General features: G+C 39.6%; 1 protein-coding gene across 7 annotated transcripts in view; it reads right to left on the bottom strand.

The window, feature by feature from the left end:
- Positions 1 to 19,225, bottom strand: part of RBMS3 (RNA binding motif single stranded interacting protein 3) — a 758,966-nt gene that overhangs the window by 143,269 nt on the left and 596,472 nt on the right. The gene's annotated exons all lie outside the window — the stretch shown is intronic.

Raw genomic sequence — 19,225 nt, forward strand, 5'->3', positions numbered from 1 at the left:
TCTCTCTCTCTCTCTCTCTCTCTCTCTCCCTCCCTCCCTTTTCTTCTTCCTCTGATTTAAGGTAATTTTCCTTCTATGATTAATTTCTTATCAGGGCTTTTAGGTCAGAATTTTTGCTCCACACATGCTCTTAGCCTCCACCCTTAAAGAGATGATGGGAAGTTTATTGAATCTATATTGACATGCCAAGAGAGAGAAATGGAGCTTCAATGTTTTTCTTTTCTACTTCATAAACCAGCCCCTGTCTCATCTGGTATCCTCACTAGTTCTCATTCACGTCAAAAAGGCCTAGCCCATGTTTTTCACTATGAAAAATGCAATCCTAAATCTGTATGGTCAGGAGAAAACTTTTAAAATCTATTTAACATGCATTGAACCATTTATGAAGAAAAAGTGCTCAGAAAATGATTACTTTAAAGGAATTGGGAGTTCTAGGAAAAGGTAATATGACAGAGCTCTTCTCTACAAGGATCCTGCTTCCATCCAACTCTTAGTGGCTGAAGGCGAAGGCCTTTTGCATCCGAGATGATGCTAACAACAACAACAAAGATGACGATGATAATATTTGATTCCAGGACTTTGGTCTAACCAACATGACAAAACCTGAGCTCTGCTTCTAAGGTCAGGGTAATCCCCATAGAAAGTCACAAGGCTTAACAAAGGTCCTGAATTAATGCTGCGCCCCCAGAGATATAGATCTCAGGTTTAGAGTTGGCAGGGATGTCAGAGGATATTGACTCCAACCTCCTCATTTGACAGAAGAGGAAACCAAGGCCCACAGAAGAAAAGCAATAATTATAGTCATGGATCTAGAGCCAAGAGAGACTTCACAGGCCATCCAGTCCAACTCTGCCATTTTTCAGATGACCGAACAGGCCCAGAAAGCTTAGGTGACTATTAGGATCAAAGATTTATAACTTAAAGAGACCTCAGACATCCTTTTGTTCGGCCCCCTCATTTTGTAGACAAGGAAACGACTACCAGGCTCACAAATTTTGAGCTGAGAAGATTTTATACATGAGGAAACTGACACCAAGAGAGGTGAGGCAACTATCCATTGGGCTCATACGTGTGGACTCTAGAATGGCCCTCCCAGAAAATCTGCTCCAACACTCTCATTTTACACAGGGCTGAAGATGTGAAATTACTGTATGGATCATAGATGGAGTGAAGAGGGACCCCTTCACTTTACATATGAGGAAAGAGGCCTAGAGAGATTAACCTTTAGAGTCCTAGACCTCATAGCTCATTAAGTCAAACTTCCTCATTTTACAGGAGAAGAAACTGAGGTTCAGATGAGTTACGTGACAATTAGGGTCATAGACCTAAAGTGAAATTGGATCTCAGAGGCCATCTAGTCCAAAGACCTTATTTTATAATAATAGATGAGGAAACAATCTCAGCTGAGTTAAGACTCAAACAAGATTACACAGCTAACAAGGGGCAGAGCTGGGGTATGACCCAAGTCTCTTGACTCCATACCTAGCTCGATTTCCACTGCCCTATTCTGGTTCCCAGTAAGTGCCTCTGCCAGGGCAGTGCTGACTTGGGTAGACTGTCCAGCTCCCTGCCGGTGTAGCCCACTTTTATGAATGAGAAATGAACATGACAATTTTTTTTTTATCACTGCCTAAATCTTCTTTAGGTTTAGAGTTGGCAGGCATGCTGTTATTCTTGGTTTTTTTTTAATTTATTTAATTCTTCTTATTGAACTTGAAATGCTTTTGTGAGGAAATGGAGTTTTGTTTTGTTTTGTTTTCTGGGAGGTGGAGACTTCTGAGGTCTGTTCTTTTTCTCCAAGAAGACAAATGGGAAAATCAAAAACAGTCAAAAAAAAAAAACCCTAGCCTTGTTTGTTTGTTTGTTCTTCAGCATGGTTGAGGGTAGTCTTCCTGTTGGGCTTAGTGAAATCCTTTGAATCTGTGCATCGATAAAATGAAAACTGTCTGGCTCCAAAGCATGTGGCCCGAAGCCAGCCCAACTCACAACGTGACTCACATACCTTGGGTGGGCCTGTTCTAAATGGAATACAGAGTTGAGGGTTTCCCTTCAGTATCTTCTTTGACTCCACCATATAATTATGAGGATCACAGACTTAGAGTTGGAAGGGGCCTTTGAGGCCATTGGGTCCAACCCCTTCACAAATGAGGAAACTGAGGCTGAAAGGGGTTAAGTGAAGAGAGGATGGACTGGAGGAGAGAGAATGGACATTGGGAGACCAATCAGGATCAGATACAAAAGTTGCAGTTGTATGAGTGAAGAGAAAGTTATGATGATTTTTTAAAAAAAGGCTAGATTTGAAAACAGACTGGCCACTTGGGGTGAGCATCGGTAAAGAGTTGAGGATGACCCTGAGCTTGCAAGCCTTGGTATCTGAGAGGATGGTGATGCCTTCCTCAGTAACAAGAATGTTGGGCAACTGAGAAGTTTGGGGGAAAACATCATAAGTTCCATTTGGAACTATTTTGAGTTTGAAACATCTATGGAATATCCAGTTCAAGATGTCCAAAAGGCAGTGACAGATGCAAGACTAGAGGTCAGGAGAATGTCTAGGGCTGGATATATACATTGGGAATCACCTGCATTGAGAGGACATTTGAGCCCATTGGAGCTCAGAAGATAATCAAGGGAGATAACATGGAGCAAAAAGAGGAGGGGGTCCTAGATGGAGTCTTGAGGGATAACCAAAGTTAGGGGCCTGCCCTGAATGAAGATCCAGCAAAGGAGACTGAGCAGGAAGGCAGGTCAGGGGAGAATTGAGTGATAACAGTCTTATGGAAACCTGAGGTAGTGATAGTATCAAGAGAAGAGGTTGGTCAAGGGTGTCAAAATCTTCAGAGAGGTCAAGAAGGAGAAGGACTGCGAGAAGGCCATTACATTTCACAATTAAGAGGTCATTGGTAACTTTGGAGAGAGCAGTTTCAGTTTAAAAATGAGATATGATGCTAAGTTTGGAAAAGTTTCTATGGGTGAGTTATAAAAGGATTGCCAGGACATCTAGGTGGTACAGTGGATAGAGCTCTGGGCCTGGAGTCAAGAAGACTTGAGTTCAAATCCAGCCTCAGACACTTGCAAGCTGCATGACCCTAGGTAAGTCATTTGACCCTGTTTGCCTCAGTTTCTTCATCTAAAAAATGAGCTGGAGAAGGAAATGGCAGACCATTCCAGTATCTTTGCCAAGAAAACTCTAAATGGGGTCACTAAGAGTCAGACATAACTGAATAACAACAAAAGGATGGCCTAGTTTCAATGATGGGGCAGATCAGAAAGGATGTAAGATAAATTTGTTGTGGGCTGCTTCAGCACAATTCCATAGCTTTCTCTTGATCTAATCAGTGGCACATGAATAGGAATGAAATGGTCCAATAGTGGGAGTAACGTAAAGCTTTGGTAAGGAATGATGGTTGATGAGGATTTGAGAGTAGAAAATAGCATAGAGTTGAAATGGTATACAAAGGGGTGGAGGTGGAAGAGGGAGGAATGCACAGCCATTGAATGAGGGATGGCCAGTAAAGCAACTGAGGATGGGGCAGGAATGGAGGTCAAGCTGGGGATGAAAAATCGGCTTAAGGATCATCACATGAAGGCAAAGATGGAAAGATAAAAGATGATCACGAGATAATGGCATTTTGGAGGTTGAAAGGGAGGGGGCAGTGGGGGCAGTTGCTCTTCTTTTTCTGTCAAGATCTTCAACTTTACTCTGCCTTCCTTTGGCCCTACAGATTGTCACAGAGACCAGAAGATTTCTGGTTACAAGGGCTACAAGTCTATATCCCAGCATAGCATCATTATAGTCTTCCATTCTATGTTATCATCACAATTATTCTCCCTTCTCCATTTTCATAGCTAACATTTCTGCAGCATTCTAATGTCAGGGAAGCCCTTTACATACACAAATTCACTTGAGTCTCACAACATCCTTGTCAAAGAAGTGCCATTCCCATTTTACAGAGAAGGAAACTGGAGTGACTTAACACATTCAAATGAGTAAGGAAGAAAATCACAAAGGCAGGAAAGTGCATGGCAGATTTAAGGAATAGTGAGAGCATTGGTTTGGCCAGAATAGATGGTTTATGCAGGGGCCTGATGGGTCCATCAGGTTGGAAAGTAGAATAGAGGCCATTATGGAAGGCCTTGAATGCCAGGCTGAGGGGTTTGGACTTTATCTGGTAGATCAGGTGGAAGCCTTAAAGGTTTTCAAGCAGGGTTTAAAGCAGTGTTTTATTAGGACAAGTTGGCAGCAGTGTGTGTCAAGAATTGTGGGGATGATGCTAGGGAGGGAGAAAAACAAGGGAGAGATGGCAGCAATTCCTGGAACACCCTGTAGTGTTGAGGGCCTTTACGTGGATGATGGCAGGGGAAAGAGAAACAGAGAATAAATGTGAAGGAGATCACAACAGGAAGACATGACAGGACTTGTTGCTTGACTGACAGAATGTGGAGTGGGGTAGACAAGGAAATAAAAAGACATCTCAGTTTTTCTGCCAGGGAGGCTATAAGAACAATGTTCACACCTTTTTAGAAAGAGGGCACTGAGGAGAAAGAGCTGATCTGAGGGCCAGATGATGAGCTTAGATTTCAACATGGTGAGTGGAGGGTGTCAAGGGACATCAGAAAGGAGATGCCTAGTGGGCAGTGAGAAATGAGAGATGGAGCTCAGGGCTAGAGATGTCAGTTTGGGAGTCATTCGTGAAAGGGTAATAGTTAAAATCATAACAATGAATAAGATTTCTGCCTGAGAGAATAGAGGGAAAAAAGTCTGAAAGTATAGAGGGGATTGATTTTGGACTCCCCCACCATGTTTAGAGGTATGAGACAAGAAGAAATAAAAACAGCAGAAGAAATAGAGAAGCAGTAGCCCGAGAGATGGAAGGAGAACTAGGGAAAACATAGTGGCATCCAGATATATTCCTTCTGAAATGTTCCACACTCTCAAAGGGATGGGGGGCGTGTTCTACTTACAAAGTGCCTTCTGTCTATTCCTTACATATGGCGCTCCATCACCCATCTTTTGTTGGCATGGAAGGCACTCCCAGCTCACCTCCACCTCATAGAATCTCTCTCTTTTTAAAAGGCAGACCGAGCACCACCCTTGACAGGCAGCCTTCCCTCTTACACACCTTCTATTCAACTACTTTGAATACATCCAAGGGTTTTTGTTTATATTTATTGTGTATATACACACATCTGCACTTGTGCTCTCCCCATTGGAATACGAGCTCCTTGAGAGTAGGAATGGTTTCATGCTTTGTATTTCCATCCCAAGTTCCTAGCACGGTGCCAGGCACATAGTACATGCTTAATAAATCGTAATAGTGGTAAGCATTTATAGAGAGCTTTTAAGATTGGCAAAGTGCTTTATAAACATTAGCCCATTTTATGCTTCCCAGAATCATAGGTGCTACTGTAATCCCCATTTTGCAGAAGAGGAAATTGAAACAGTCAGAGATTAAGTGACTTGCTCAAGGTCACATAGCTGGTAGATATGTCTGAGGCTGGATTTGAACTCAGCTCCTCCTGTCTCTAGGTCTAGCACTCTTATCCACTGTGTCATCCAGCTGCCAGAGAGAGAAAGGGAGAGAGAGAGAGAGAGACAGAGAGAGAGAGAGAGAGAGAGAGAGAGAGAGAGAGAGAGACAGAGACAGAGAGAGAGAGAGACAGAGAGAGAGAGAGATGGATGAGGCTACCATGAGATGGGCAAAATGAAGACAAATTTCACTTCAACATTTTGTCTAAGGAAAGCCTTGCCTCTGAGTACCTGTGTCGATATGAGAAAATGAGAATGATCATGAGTTAAGTGATGTGTGTGTCACCAGCTAAGTATTGTGAAAGGGGGTAGAGGACTGAACCTGGAGTGCACAAGACCTGAGTTCAAATCCAGCCTCAGATATACCTGCTAGCTATGTGATCTTGGGCAAGTCACTTAACTTTTCTCTACCTCAGTTTCCTCAACTGTAAAGTGGGATTAATAATAGAACCTCTCTTCTACAGCTGTTGTGAAGACCAAATGAGGTAATATTTGTAAAATACTTTCCAAACTGTAAAGTATATATGGTGGTAGTAGTAGTAGTAGTAGCAGTAGTATTCTGGGTAATATGAGGTGTCCCAAAAGTCTCAGTGCAGCTTTACACTAAGACTTTAGAGAAACTCTATATGTACAAAAACCTTTATAATCAATTCATCAACAGGTATTTTTGAAGTGCCTATTATGCTCCAGGTACCATTCTAGCTATGCAAATACAAAGAACGAAAGCAGTCTCTGCTCTCCAGAAACTTGCATTCTAATGAAGGAGATAAGCACATGCATGTGTGTATGTGTGTGTATAGATAATGTATACACACCCATATGTATATATGACATATATGTATATGTATATATATGTGTGTGTGGGAGAGAGAGAGAGAGAGAGAGAGAGAGAGAGAGAGAGAGAGAGACTGACTTACTAACATCAAAGAGAATAAGGAGGGAAGAAAAACGAGTTGGGAGAATAATCCATCAATTTCAATTTAATGTCAAGAGCTAGAATAAGGACCTGAGGATGTCGAGTGGGCCCCCATGTTATGGATTTATGTAAATACATAAGTGGCCCAAGATAGGCAGGCGAGAATCAGCTATGGTGTTGTTATTCAGTCATTTTCAGACCTGTCCGACTCTTCATGACCCCATCTGGGATTTTCTTTGCGAAGATCCAGAGAGGATTGTCATTTCTTCTCCAGCTCATTTTACAAATTAGGAAACTGAGGCAAACAGGGTTAAGGGATCTGCCTAGGGTCACACAGTTAGTAGGTGTCTGAGGCCAGATTTGAACTCATAAAGATGAGTCTTCTTGGTTTCAGGCTTGGTGCTCTATCCACTGCTCCACCTAGCTGCTCATGATCTAAGCTATATTTTTGAAGGATGTACCCACATTAATGATGATAGCTCATAATAGGTCGTAGGATCCTAGATGTAGAGCTTGAATGGGACCTTAAGGTTCTTCCAATGCCATCCTCTCATTTTACAGATGAAGAAACTGGGACTCGGGGAAGTCAATCAACTTGTCTAACATCCCACAGGCAGTGAGTTTCAGAGGCAGGAAAGCCTAAGCGTTGGCATATCACTTAAGAAGCCTCACTCAAGCACTTCAAGCCAAGTTAAGCAACTTATTCAGTCATACAATAATCATTCTAAATGTTTTCTTTAAATAGTGCCAGTTGACGCTGAATGATTAGGTGGTCAGTTCTGGGCCAAGGCAGATATGTTCTAAAGGGCGTTATTTTTGACACTGCTTTACATGTTCAGATATTCTGCCACCGCTGGACTTAGCTTCCTGTATAGTATGGCGTTGATTTAAATTTTGAATCTTAATATGATCTTAATGCAGATTTTGTCTGCAATTTCCTTTTGTTTCTTCTTGGGAAAATTTGGAGGAAACAGATTTTCATACCCTCTTTATTCCTCTCTACCTTGAACTGGTGCCATGAAATCACGGCTATGTAATTACTAAGCATTACAGCCTGTTTACAAACTGTCGCACAAAGAGGAAAATCACTTGGAACAAAGTGAAACTGTCACAGTGCACATGCAGAAAAGTGATTTTTAATCCTCTTTCCTTGAGCAAGTACTAGGAACAACATTGTTATTCATAAAATCAACTTTAGTTTTTTAAGCATAGAGGATATTTAGGGTTGATTTTTAAGATAGGGTAAAAATGTGTGTGTGTGTGTGTGTGTGTGTGTGTGTGTGTGTTGCCTTTTCTTAACATATAGATGGATGAGAGGTGACAAAGGTTTAGGTTTCAGCTGTCAAGGCATCAAGAAATGATGGAGGAAGGAAAGTACCTCTGTATTCTCTGCTGCTTAGAAAGGCAGCTCTCCCAGTATTACAGAATGGCACAATTTCAGCTTTTAAGGTATCTCAGAGACCATTCTCCAAAAAAGAATCCCTTTCACATCCTATTTTAAAAGTCATCCACCTAGCCATCTTTTGCCTGAAGACCAAAGGATCACAGAGCTAGAGCTGTAAGGGACCATTGAGGCCAACCTCTTCATCTTACAGAGGAAAAAACTGAGGCACAGAAAAGTTGAGTGATTGGTTCAAGTCACATTGTAAATCATTGCCTGAGATGGTTTCAAATGTAGGTCTTCCTGAGTCCAAGTCCAGTACTATATCTATACCCTTAGTGAAGAGTCTCCCATTCTACTTTTGAATGGCTTCAATTGTTGGGCCTAGGGTCAAGTCAACAAGTATTTATTACGTACCTACTATGTGTTAAGCATTGTGCAAAGCACTGGTGAATAAGAATAGCTGTTCTCAGTTTACATTTTAAGTGCTAATTTTTAAACCAGTTAGTTTTAAACAGAATCTCAGAGTCAGAAGGGAATCTCAATTGCCACCCAGGCCAACCCATACCAGAAAGTAGTCCCCACTCAAACATAACTGACAAATAAGTAAAATCTCTGCTTGGATAGCTCCAGGAAGGGGGAACTCACTACCCATTCAGACAGCTACTAGAATCACTAATCTCATTTCACTTTGGAATAGTTCTCATTTTACGTTTAAGGGTCAAGCCAACATTTGTCTCTTTGAAATTTCCACCTATTTCTGGTGGAGTTGCCACGACCAGAGCAAGTGAGACAATCAACAGTATAATTTGTCTTCCACAAGAAAGCCCGGCTAGTTGGCTATCATGCCTGCCATGTTGTAACCTTCTCCCCCCACCCCTGTGCCCCTTGCTAGGTTTCTAGGCTTACTATTTCCAATTCTTGAAATCAGTTGATATGGGCTGTCCACACTGCACCATTCTATGGGCTACCTCTGACATTTTTCCAGACTGGCAGGAGCCTCAGAGGCAACTAAAGCTTATTCTTATCATTGTAGTAAAGACTTCACAAGCTCCTGGATTTTTGAGCTCATCTAGTCAGTCCTCCCCAATTTTATAGATGCAAAAATTAGTAATTTAGTGGTAGTGGTGGTAGTAGTAGTAGTGTGTGTGTGTGTGTGTGTATGTGTTGCCTTTTTTTAACGTGTAGGTGGATGGGAGGTGACAAAGGTTTAAGTTTCGGCTGTCAAGGCACACACATCCAATTAGTAGTAATTCTGGCTTGATCCATGGATATCTTTTTCTTTTACACTTTTGTCCACCTTCGGGATCCACCTTGGGTGGTGTCTTGGATCCTGACTTGTATAGGCATTACATTTTCTACAGCACTGGCTGACTATATACCCAGAGACATTCTAAGGCTCCTTTTTGGAACCTAACTTGGGGCTAGCTAACTACTCTATGCCTATTTAATTTCAATTGACCACATTCATTAAGTGCATTTCATGTATAAGGATATTTACTTTCATATATTTTGCGTGTAACTATTTTCAATGTGCTAAATGCTAAAGGCACCAAAGCAAAAGTGAAGAAATACTTGTCCTTCAAGGAGATTACTGGGGAGATACTCTATCTACATAAATAAATACATTTTAGTCCTCTTTCCTTAAACTTGTGAGTTGATGAAGTAAACAGTTGTTCCCACTTCTCCATTTCAAGCACCAATTTTTAAACCAATTGCTTTTAAAGTAAAATCTACCACTTTAGTATTAATCACTGGGACTGGGAGGTAGGGAGGGGATTGGGAGAGGTCTTGCATCATAGCTAGAAAGTCTGCCAGCTTAAATTAGGTTGGATACTACTATGATCTTCTAAACCTTCCTTTTGGTTTGGAGAAATAATCCTATGATCCTAGGAAAACAAAGAGCATTTTTTTCTTCTTCCTACACATTTCTGAGAATATTTCAATGAATGGACCAGACAATGGTGAAAATTACAATATAGGTGTAGAAATATTCTAAGACATGTGAATCACAGATGGTCTCAAAAAGGATTGACTCACTAAGTTCTTAGAGCATCTTACATGTTTTTAATTTTTGTTTCATCATGGCAGTGGTCTATCCTTCTCCTAGACTATCGAAAAGAATAATTTTCTACAATACTTTTGTCAATATTATTCTCATATCTTTAGCTCCCAAGGAACAATAACAAACAGTAATTTCTTAAGGCATCAAACTTGCAGAGTTCCAAAGATACTTGGGGGTTGAGATTAAAGATAAAGATTGTAATGAGAGTAATCCAAGATCTTGAGAGAAAACCTCTGTTGAGGAAGGCCTATAAAAGCAAGGCATTTCTTAGCTTTGTTCAGCCAATGGGCAGGTGGGCCTTGGCTTCAATCTATCCATTTCACTCCTTAATGGGAACAGGAGCAGTGATAGATCATGAGTCAAGTCAGATGGAAAGTATTTCATTCTGCAGTTGTTCGGTGAGTATTGACATAAAACACCTGGATTTTAAAGCCATGATAACAAAACTGAAAGATGATTAGGGAAAATTATTTGACTCAATGCTAATAAAAGATTTCATACCTGAACAAATATGATTTGGGCTTGCCCATTGGTATATGATAGTTATGTGTATGTATAAAACATATACCTGTGTATTGTGCACAAAATACATGCATATTATAGATGTTTATATAAAACGTGTTTCATATACGTTCATATAACATATATGTTTATATTATATGTACACATTTATATATATACATACATGAAAACATGGATGTGAATATGTTGGTCATTAATAGCTTTGAATATTATATATATATATATATTCAATCCTATTGATTCAAAACTATATAATACAACATATTATATGTACACATTTGAAAAAGTTAGGTGGCATAGGCATTTGATCTGGAGTCAGAAAGACCTGAGGTCAGATTCAACCTTAGATGCTTACTACATGGGTGATTCTGGGCAAGTCACCTTACTTTTGTCTACCTCAGTTTCTTCACTTGTAAAATGGTGATAATAATAGCACCTACCTCCCAGGGTTGTTGTGAAGATCAAATGAGATAGTATTTGTAGAGGTGGAATAAAGATGGCAGAGTACAGGCTGGGACTCAGCTGAACTCTCCCCAAATTCCCCACTAAACAACTCTGAAATAACACCTCAAATCAATTTTTGGAAAGGCAGAGCCAACAGAAAGTGAGAGAGAGATATCTATCCAGCATATGACAGTTTAGGAAGTCTGCAGGAAAAGTCAGTGACACCAGGGTGGGTACAGGCCTGGAGCATGGCAAGAGGACCAGAAGTGGGCCTTGTAGGCAGCTGCGACAACAGCAGCAGAAGCTTCAGGAGCTCTCAGCCTTAGAGATGGCAAGAAGGTCAGACAAATGGTCAGAAAGTGATTACAGATATTTGTTGGCACTGGCTGGAGCTGGTGCTAATTAGAAACTATTGTCCATATGTAGTTCTGGAGCAGTTGTGATTGGTCACAAGGGACCAGGGGCCCTGGTGACAGTTCCAAGGTCAAGACGAACACTAGTACTTGTGGCTGTAGGAGAGCAAGGATCCTTCCTTAGTGAAGACCATAGCACAGACCAGAAGAACAGTGACCACATCTTTCCCAGGATTATACCACCTCAGAAGCACCAAAAACTTGTAGACCTCCAGAACTAACTCTGGAAACAACAAGCTTGGGATAGTGTCTCCCCACCCCCAGGTAAGTAAAGCACAACTTCACCATAAAGTTCAAAGTGAAGAAATAGGCTGAGAAAATGAGCAAACAACAGAAATAGAAGTTGACCATGAAAGTTACTATGGTGGCAGGGAAGTCCAAGAAATAAATGCAGAAAAAGACAACAATGTGAAAACAGCTACAAGAAAATCCTCCAAGAAAAATGTTAATTGAACCCAAGCCCAACAAGAATTCCTGGAAGAGTTAAAGAAACACGTAAGAGAGGTAGAGGAAAAAATGTGAAAAGAAAAAGAAATGAAAGTGATGCAAGAAAATTATAAAAAGAGAATTGATAGCTTGGTAAAAGAGGCACAAAAAATACTGAAGAAGACAACACCTTAGAAAATAGCATTTAGCATGCAGAAACTAATGACTCCATGAAACATCAAGAAATAATAATATGAAGTTAAAAGACTAAAAAAAGATGAAAATATGAAATATTTCATTGGAAAAACAACTGACCTGGAAAATAGATTGAGAAGAAATTATTTAAGATTTATTGGGCTACCAAAAACTCTGATGCTTTTTTAAAGAGCTTAGACATAACATTCCAAGAAATTATCAAGATCTTTCCCTTCTCTCAAGATGGTGGAAAAATAGCCCCCAAAAGAACCAAGGGAAAAGAAGGTCAAAAAGGAAAAAAAAGAAAACCAAAAGGAAGATGTGGTTGAAAAGGTGATGAAAAAACCTTGAAAACATTACAGTAGGAACTCAGTCCTGGCCCATGGGATCAGGAGATACACCAAGTCTGCAATGTGTTCCTGGAGAGCCATGTACAAGCAGAAATATGCTGCACCAAAAACCCAGATTGAAAGGAAAAAGAAAGAGAAGGGGCCTGCTACTATCTCAAAGCCAGCTGGTGGTGATAAAAATAGAGGAACCCATGTGGTAAAGATTCACAAAATACCTAGATATTATTCTACTGAGGATATGCCTAGAAGGCTGCTAAGTCATAGCAAAAAGCCATTCAGTCAGCATGTGAGACTTTGAGCTAGCATCACCCCAGGCACCATTCTGATCATGTATGATGGCCACCACAGGGGCAAGCTAGTGGTTTTCCTGAAGCAGTTGGCTAGTGGCTTGCTACTGGTGACTGGACCTCTGACCATCAACCACATTCCTCTGAGAAGGACCCATCAGAAATTTGTCATTGCCACCTCTACCAGGATTAACCTTTCAGGTGTAAAAATTCAAATCAACTTACTGATGCTTACTTCAAGAAGAAGAGGCTCCATAAACCTAGACACCAAGAGGGAGAGATTTTTGACACAGAAAAAGAGAAATATGAGATTACAGAGCATCACAAGGCTGATCAGAAAACAGCAGACTCTCAGATCCTGCCCCAAATCAGGAAAATTCCTCTACTTTGTGGCTATCTGCATTATGTATTCTCTCTCTCCGATGGAGTTTATCTTCATAAACTGGTGTTTTAAATGCCTTACAGAGAACTCTTATTAAAATATTTGGAATAGCTAAAAAAAAAAAGAAATTATCAAGGAAAACTGCACCAACACCCTGAGGGTAAAATCTAGATTAAAAGAATTCACTGGTCACTTCTTAAAAGAGATCCCAAAATAGAAACTCCTAGGAATATTATAGTCAAATTCCAAAACTCTCAGGTCAAGGAGAAAATATTACAAGCAGCTAGAAAGGAAAAATTCAATTATCATGGAGCCACAGTTAGGATCACAAAAGATTTAGTAGCTTCAATGTTAAAGAAATGGAAGTTCTGAAATACAATAATCCAGAAAGCAAAGGAGGTAGGCTTACAACCAAGAATAACCTATCCAGCAAAACTGAGCATAATCCTTCAGGGAAAAACATGGATATTTAACGAAATAGAGAATTTCTAAGCAATCCTGATGACAGGACCAGAGCTGAATATAAAATCTGATATGCAAACAGAAGACTCAAGAGAAGCATAAAAAGGTAAATATGAAAGAGTAATCATAAGGGACTCAGTAAAGTTAAACTATTTACATTCCTATATGGGAAGATGATACATCTTGTTAACTCCTAAGAACTTTAACGTTATTAAGGCAGTTAGAAGGAGTCTGCATAGAGAGAGAACATGAGAGTGAGAATGGGGAAAATTTTCTCATATACAAGAGGGATATAAGGAAAACCTTTTACAATGGCAGAAGAAATGGGTGGTGGTAGCAGGCAATACTTGAACTTCACTCTCATAAGAAACTAGTTCAAAGAGGAAATACTACAAACACACACACACACACACTAGTTAGGTATAGAAATCTATCTTAGCCAACAGGGAAATAGGAGAGGCAGGGGATAAGAGAAAGGGAAGGGATGATAAAAGGGAAGGCAGATTAAGAGAGGCAGTGGTTAGAAACAAAATAATGTTTTGAGAAGGAATAATAAGAAAAGAAAGGGAAAAGAATAAACCAAAGAAAATTGGATGGAGGGAAATATACAATAATCATGACTGTGAATGTGAATGGGATGATCTTATTGATAAAATGGAAGTGTATAGCAGAATGTATTAGAAACCAGAATCCAACAATAAGTTGTTTACAAGAGACACATTTAAAACAGAAAGACACACACACAGAGTTGAAATAAAGGGTTGGAGAGGAATTTATTATGCTTCAGCTGAAGTAAAAAAAAAAAATCCAGGGGTAGCAATCTTGATCTTAGATAAAGTAAAAGCAAAAATAGACCCAATTAAAAGAGATAATTAGGGAAACTACATTTTACTAAAAGGTAGCATAAACAATGAAGTACTATAAAAAATATATCAAGTTTCTCTGATAAAGGCCTCATTTCTCATATATTTAGGGTATTAAGTCAAATTTATAAAGATAGGAGCCATTCCCCAATTGATGGGTGGTCAAGAGACATAGTGCCATGGATAGAGCATCCTGACTGGTGTCAGGAGGACTTGAGTGCAAATCTGGCCCCAGACATTAGCTGCGTGACCCTGTGCGTCACTTAATCCTATTTGCTTTGGTTTCCTCATTTATAAAAAGAGCTGAAAAATGACAAGCCACTCCAGTGTCTTTGCCAAGAAAACCCCAAATGAGATCACAAAGAGTTGGATACAACTGAAACTACTGAACAACAACAAGAGATATATCCAGGCAGTTTTCAGAAGAAGAAATCAAACCTATCCATAGTTATATGAAAAAAGTGCTCTAAATCATTATTGTTAAGAGAAAGGCAAGTTGAAACAGAACTGAGATATCACCTCATACCTAACAAAAATGCTAAATGCATTCCCCAATTGACAAATGGTCAAAGAATATGAACAAGCAGTTTTCAGATGTAATCAAAGGTATTTGTAGTCATATGAAAAATGCTTTAAATTACTATTGATTGAATAAATGCAAATTAAAGCAACTCAGAGGTACCACCTCACACCTGTTAGATTGACTGATATGACAGAAAAGAAAAATGAAAAATGTTGGAGGGGATGTAGGAAAATCAAGACACTAATGCACTGTTGGTGGAGTTGTGAACTGGTTCAATCATTCTGGAGAGAAATTTGGAAGTATGCCCAAAAGTATATAAAAATATATATATCCTTTGACACAGCAATGCTACTGCTAGGTCTATGTCCCAAAGAAATTAAAAAAAAAGAAAGGGACCTGTTCGTCCAGAAATATTTGTGCCAGATCTTTTTTGTGGTGGCAAAGAAATGGAATTTGAGGGGATGCACATCAACTGGGGAATGGCTGATCAAGTTGTTGTATATGATCGTAACGGAATACTATTGTGCTACAAGAACTGATGAGCAGGATGGTCTCAGAAAAACCTGGAAAGACTTATATGAACTGATGCAAAGCAAGCAGAACCAGAACAGTATACACATTAACATAAATATTCTACAATGATGGACTTCCTTCCTTCCTTCCTTCCTTCCTTCCTTCCTTCCTTCCTTCCTTCCTTCCTTCCTTCCTTCCTTCCCTTCTTCCTTCCCTCCTTCCTTCTTTTTCTGATATGGCTAATATGGAAATGTTTTGCATGATTTCACACATAATTGTAAAATAATTTGCCTTCTTAGGGGGTGGGGGAGGAGTGGGAAGGAGGGAGAGAATCTAGAGCTTAAAATTTAAAAAGAAGAAAATGCTAAAAAAATAAAGAATAAATTTTAAAAAGAGAGAGGTGTTTTTAAAGTGTTTAGCACATACATACTTATTCCCTTCCTCTTCTTCTTCCTTATTAATACCTAGATATCTATTATTTGACTCAGGATCTGTTTTCACCCAACACTGTAAATCTCACTAGTAAATGAAAAAGCTGTAGATAAGAAGTTTTGTGAATGAGAATCGTCTAAGTCCCTTGGCCATCAGGAGGCCATTTTGCTGTAGTCACACTGAGAATCGATTCTTTATTCTCTTATATTTTAAGGTGCTCTATAAACTTTATCCACAGTATCATATGATATTATCATTCCTTAGCATGTTGAGTAGTAAGCTAAAGTTTAGAATGGTCAGATAAAGTGTGAAAAGTTGGGGGGAAATATCAGTCAAATATCAGACCAGAAAGAAAAAAAATCCTTTGTCCTCTTCCTTTATGTTCTCCATTAAGGATACTCTGCTACAAGCCAATGATGAGTTTCCAACCTGGAATAATTCATTTGAAGGTTATCCAATGACAGGAAAGGATTTGAGGATGAAGAAATTCTGTACAAAGACTTATCATTAACACACCACGTGACATGTCACTTAATGTTCTCATTAACATATTTTAGGAAAACAAATTAATTGCCAAAAGAAATAGGCCAATAATTAAGTCGATTCTTCTTCCCCTAAAACAATACACTAGATACCCTAATTCTATTGGCAGTAGCATCAACTTGTCCAGGACATCTACAAGTCTTTCAGCCACCCTTTCTCCTCTTGATGTCTCATCTATTTGTCTCTACTTTCATGTGATGTTCTCCTAAACAATAGGGCCTTAAAATTCTGAAACTATTGAAGTAGAGCTGGAAGGAAACTTAGAGGTGATTGCTGAACCCCTTCATTTTACAAATGATGAAACTTAGGTCCAGAGAACTTAAGTGACTTGTGACTAGGGTACTTAGAGGTAGGAGAGACAGAGCTAGGATGGAAGTCAGCTAACATTACAGGCCAAATAATCCTTTACGAGTTGGTAAGCACTTGACTCAAAATGTGAAAATACTATATTTCAAAGTCAAACTATATTAAAACACCTAAAGGCTTTACAGCTATTAAAGAAACGGTTTGTAAAAACAAGTCACTGATTCTGCAGGAAAGCACACTGAGCTAAAAGCTTTCCTTAAAAACTTAAGTTTTATTACTTTGTTAAAAAGCAATTTCAAGACAATGGGAGAGGTTTGGCTGAAATGGAAGAGCAGGAACCAAGGAAACCAGGATATTTTGGCTCTGAGAAACCCATACTAATCCTGCCTTTCAATTAAAAAAATGTGTTTTCTGAAAAGCTAAGCATACAGAGAAAAATTGGCAATTCATAGGTCTATGGAAAACTCTAGGCTAATCCAAAGGACTTGAGGTTACAACGGTTGCTAGGAAAACGTGGAGGTTAATTTTATGGTGGTATCCAGAAGCCTAAATGCTTATCTAAATTTCAGTCCATCTCAGCTACTCAGCATCATCGCAGGAGGAGACAAGAGTCTCACCATAACAACGCTTTTAGAATCAGGATGAGCTGGAAATTCTTCTATCTTTTTAAGATGAGTGGTTACTCAATTTTTAAGCAGTTGTGCTTCTGATCTCAGGTATAAGGTACACAGAATAACTTCCAAGGTATAAAACCAAAAACCATTGTTGTGTGAGGTGAGTTGTTTTGTTGTTGTTGTTTTGTTGTTTGTTTTCTGAGGGAGGAAAATGGGGTTGGGAGGGGGAGGATCCTGACTACTTTAGTCTAAGCCACAACATAGGCTTTGGGGCCCAAACTCCTGCAAGCTGTCCTTTTAGTCCATAAGCCCAAACCAGACCATATAACCCACTCAAATTTATTAGAATTCTTTTAATCCAAACTGCATGGATTACTGATTTTCTCTTCTTTGTCCATTTCTGAACTCCTACTCTTGTCACTCATTGGTTCAGTTGTGTCCAACTCTTCCTGACCCCATGGACCATGGCATCCTCCACTATCTCTCAAAGACTATGCAAGTTCACATTCATTGTTCCCATGACAATATCTTTCCATCTCATCCTCTGCCATCCCCTTCTCCTTTTGCCTTCAACCTTTCCCAACATCAGGGCTTTTTCTAATGTATCCTGTCTTCTCATTATGTGGCCAAAGTATTTAAGTTTTAGCTTCAGTATTTGACCTTCCACTGAATGGCCTGAATTAATTTCTTTAAGTATTGACTTATGTGAACTCCTTGCTTCCAAGGGACTGTCCACAGAGTTCTGCAGCACCACAATTCAAAAGCATTGATTCTATGGTGCTCAGCTTTCCATATAGGGAAACTTCTTTTGTATACTTTGCTATTCCAAAGTCCATTTCATTGTTCGTTGTGGTGTGTGTATGTATATGTGTGTGTGTGTGTGTGTGTGTGTGTGTGTGTGTGTGCGTGTGACCTTGGGCTGTCAAAGACTATACCCAAATGATGGGAAGATGGAGATTTTGAACTGGGACTTTAGAGACCTTCTTGTCCAACCCTTCATTTTACTAGATGAGAAACTGAGGAAAAGAGAAATGAGGTGACTTGCCCAAGATAATAAAGAAAAGAAGAAGCATACCTGGGATTTGAACCCAAGTCCATTGTCTCTAAGTGTTGTTATATTTTCATTGTTCTCACAGGTAAAATGCCAACTGAGAACTGGACTGTATATTTTCTGTCAACCTTTCTAAGTTCATAAAAGTCTATCTCCAGGCCAGGTTGAGCAAAGAGGGATCTGTGGCCTTTTTTTGGCCAGAGAAACTTATGAAGATTGGAATCAATCAAGCATTTATTAAGCATCTACTGTCTGCCAGATACTGAGTGAGCTAGGTGCTGAAGATAAAAAGATTAAAGGAAGTTAAGAGACCCTAACCTCAAGGAGCTTAGATTCTATGGGGTATGGAGGGTAACCACATTATATATAATAAATACTAGGTAAATTGGGAAAGAGGGTACTAGCAGCTGATATGAATATGTGTGAGGGGTAATTATTGAGCTGGACTTTGAAGGGAACAAAAAGGTTATAAGAGCTGGAGGTGATGAATTAGTACCTTCCTGCCAGGAAGAACATCCGGTAGAGATGGAAGATGGAGTGTGGTGCGTTAGGCTGAACTGTAGAGCATGGGACGCGAAGCATTGACAAATTAACTGATTGATCCTAATATTTTGCTTTTAAGAGCCCTCTATTTTTCTATAGGCCACCTACTTTTTTCTCAAACATGACTGTTTTTATCCAACATACGTGCTGCTCCCTAAACTCAGAATTCCATCTCCCACCTTCAGTTCTTTGCATGAGCAATGCCGTATGCCTGGAATGCACGCCTTTTCCACTTCTGCCTCTTAGAGCCTTGATTTAGGTGGCACTTCCTGTGGGGGCCTTTCCTGACATCCCTAATTAGTGTTATTTGCTGCCTCATCTTATTTTGTAATTAGCTGTCTAAATGTCGTATTTGCCTTGGTGGACTTCTTCATTTTGTCTTCATATCCAGAGAACCTGGGATAGTGCCTTGTGTGAGGCAGATGCTTGGGAAAAGTGCTTGATGGATCAGATTGAAGAGAAAATAA

This window comes from Trichosurus vulpecula, chromosome 5, assembly GCF_011100635.1.
Source record: "Trichosurus vulpecula isolate mTriVul1 chromosome 5, mTriVul1.pri, whole genome shotgun sequence".
Taxonomy (NCBI): Eukaryota; Metazoa; Chordata; class Mammalia; order Diprotodontia; family Phalangeridae; genus Trichosurus; species Trichosurus vulpecula.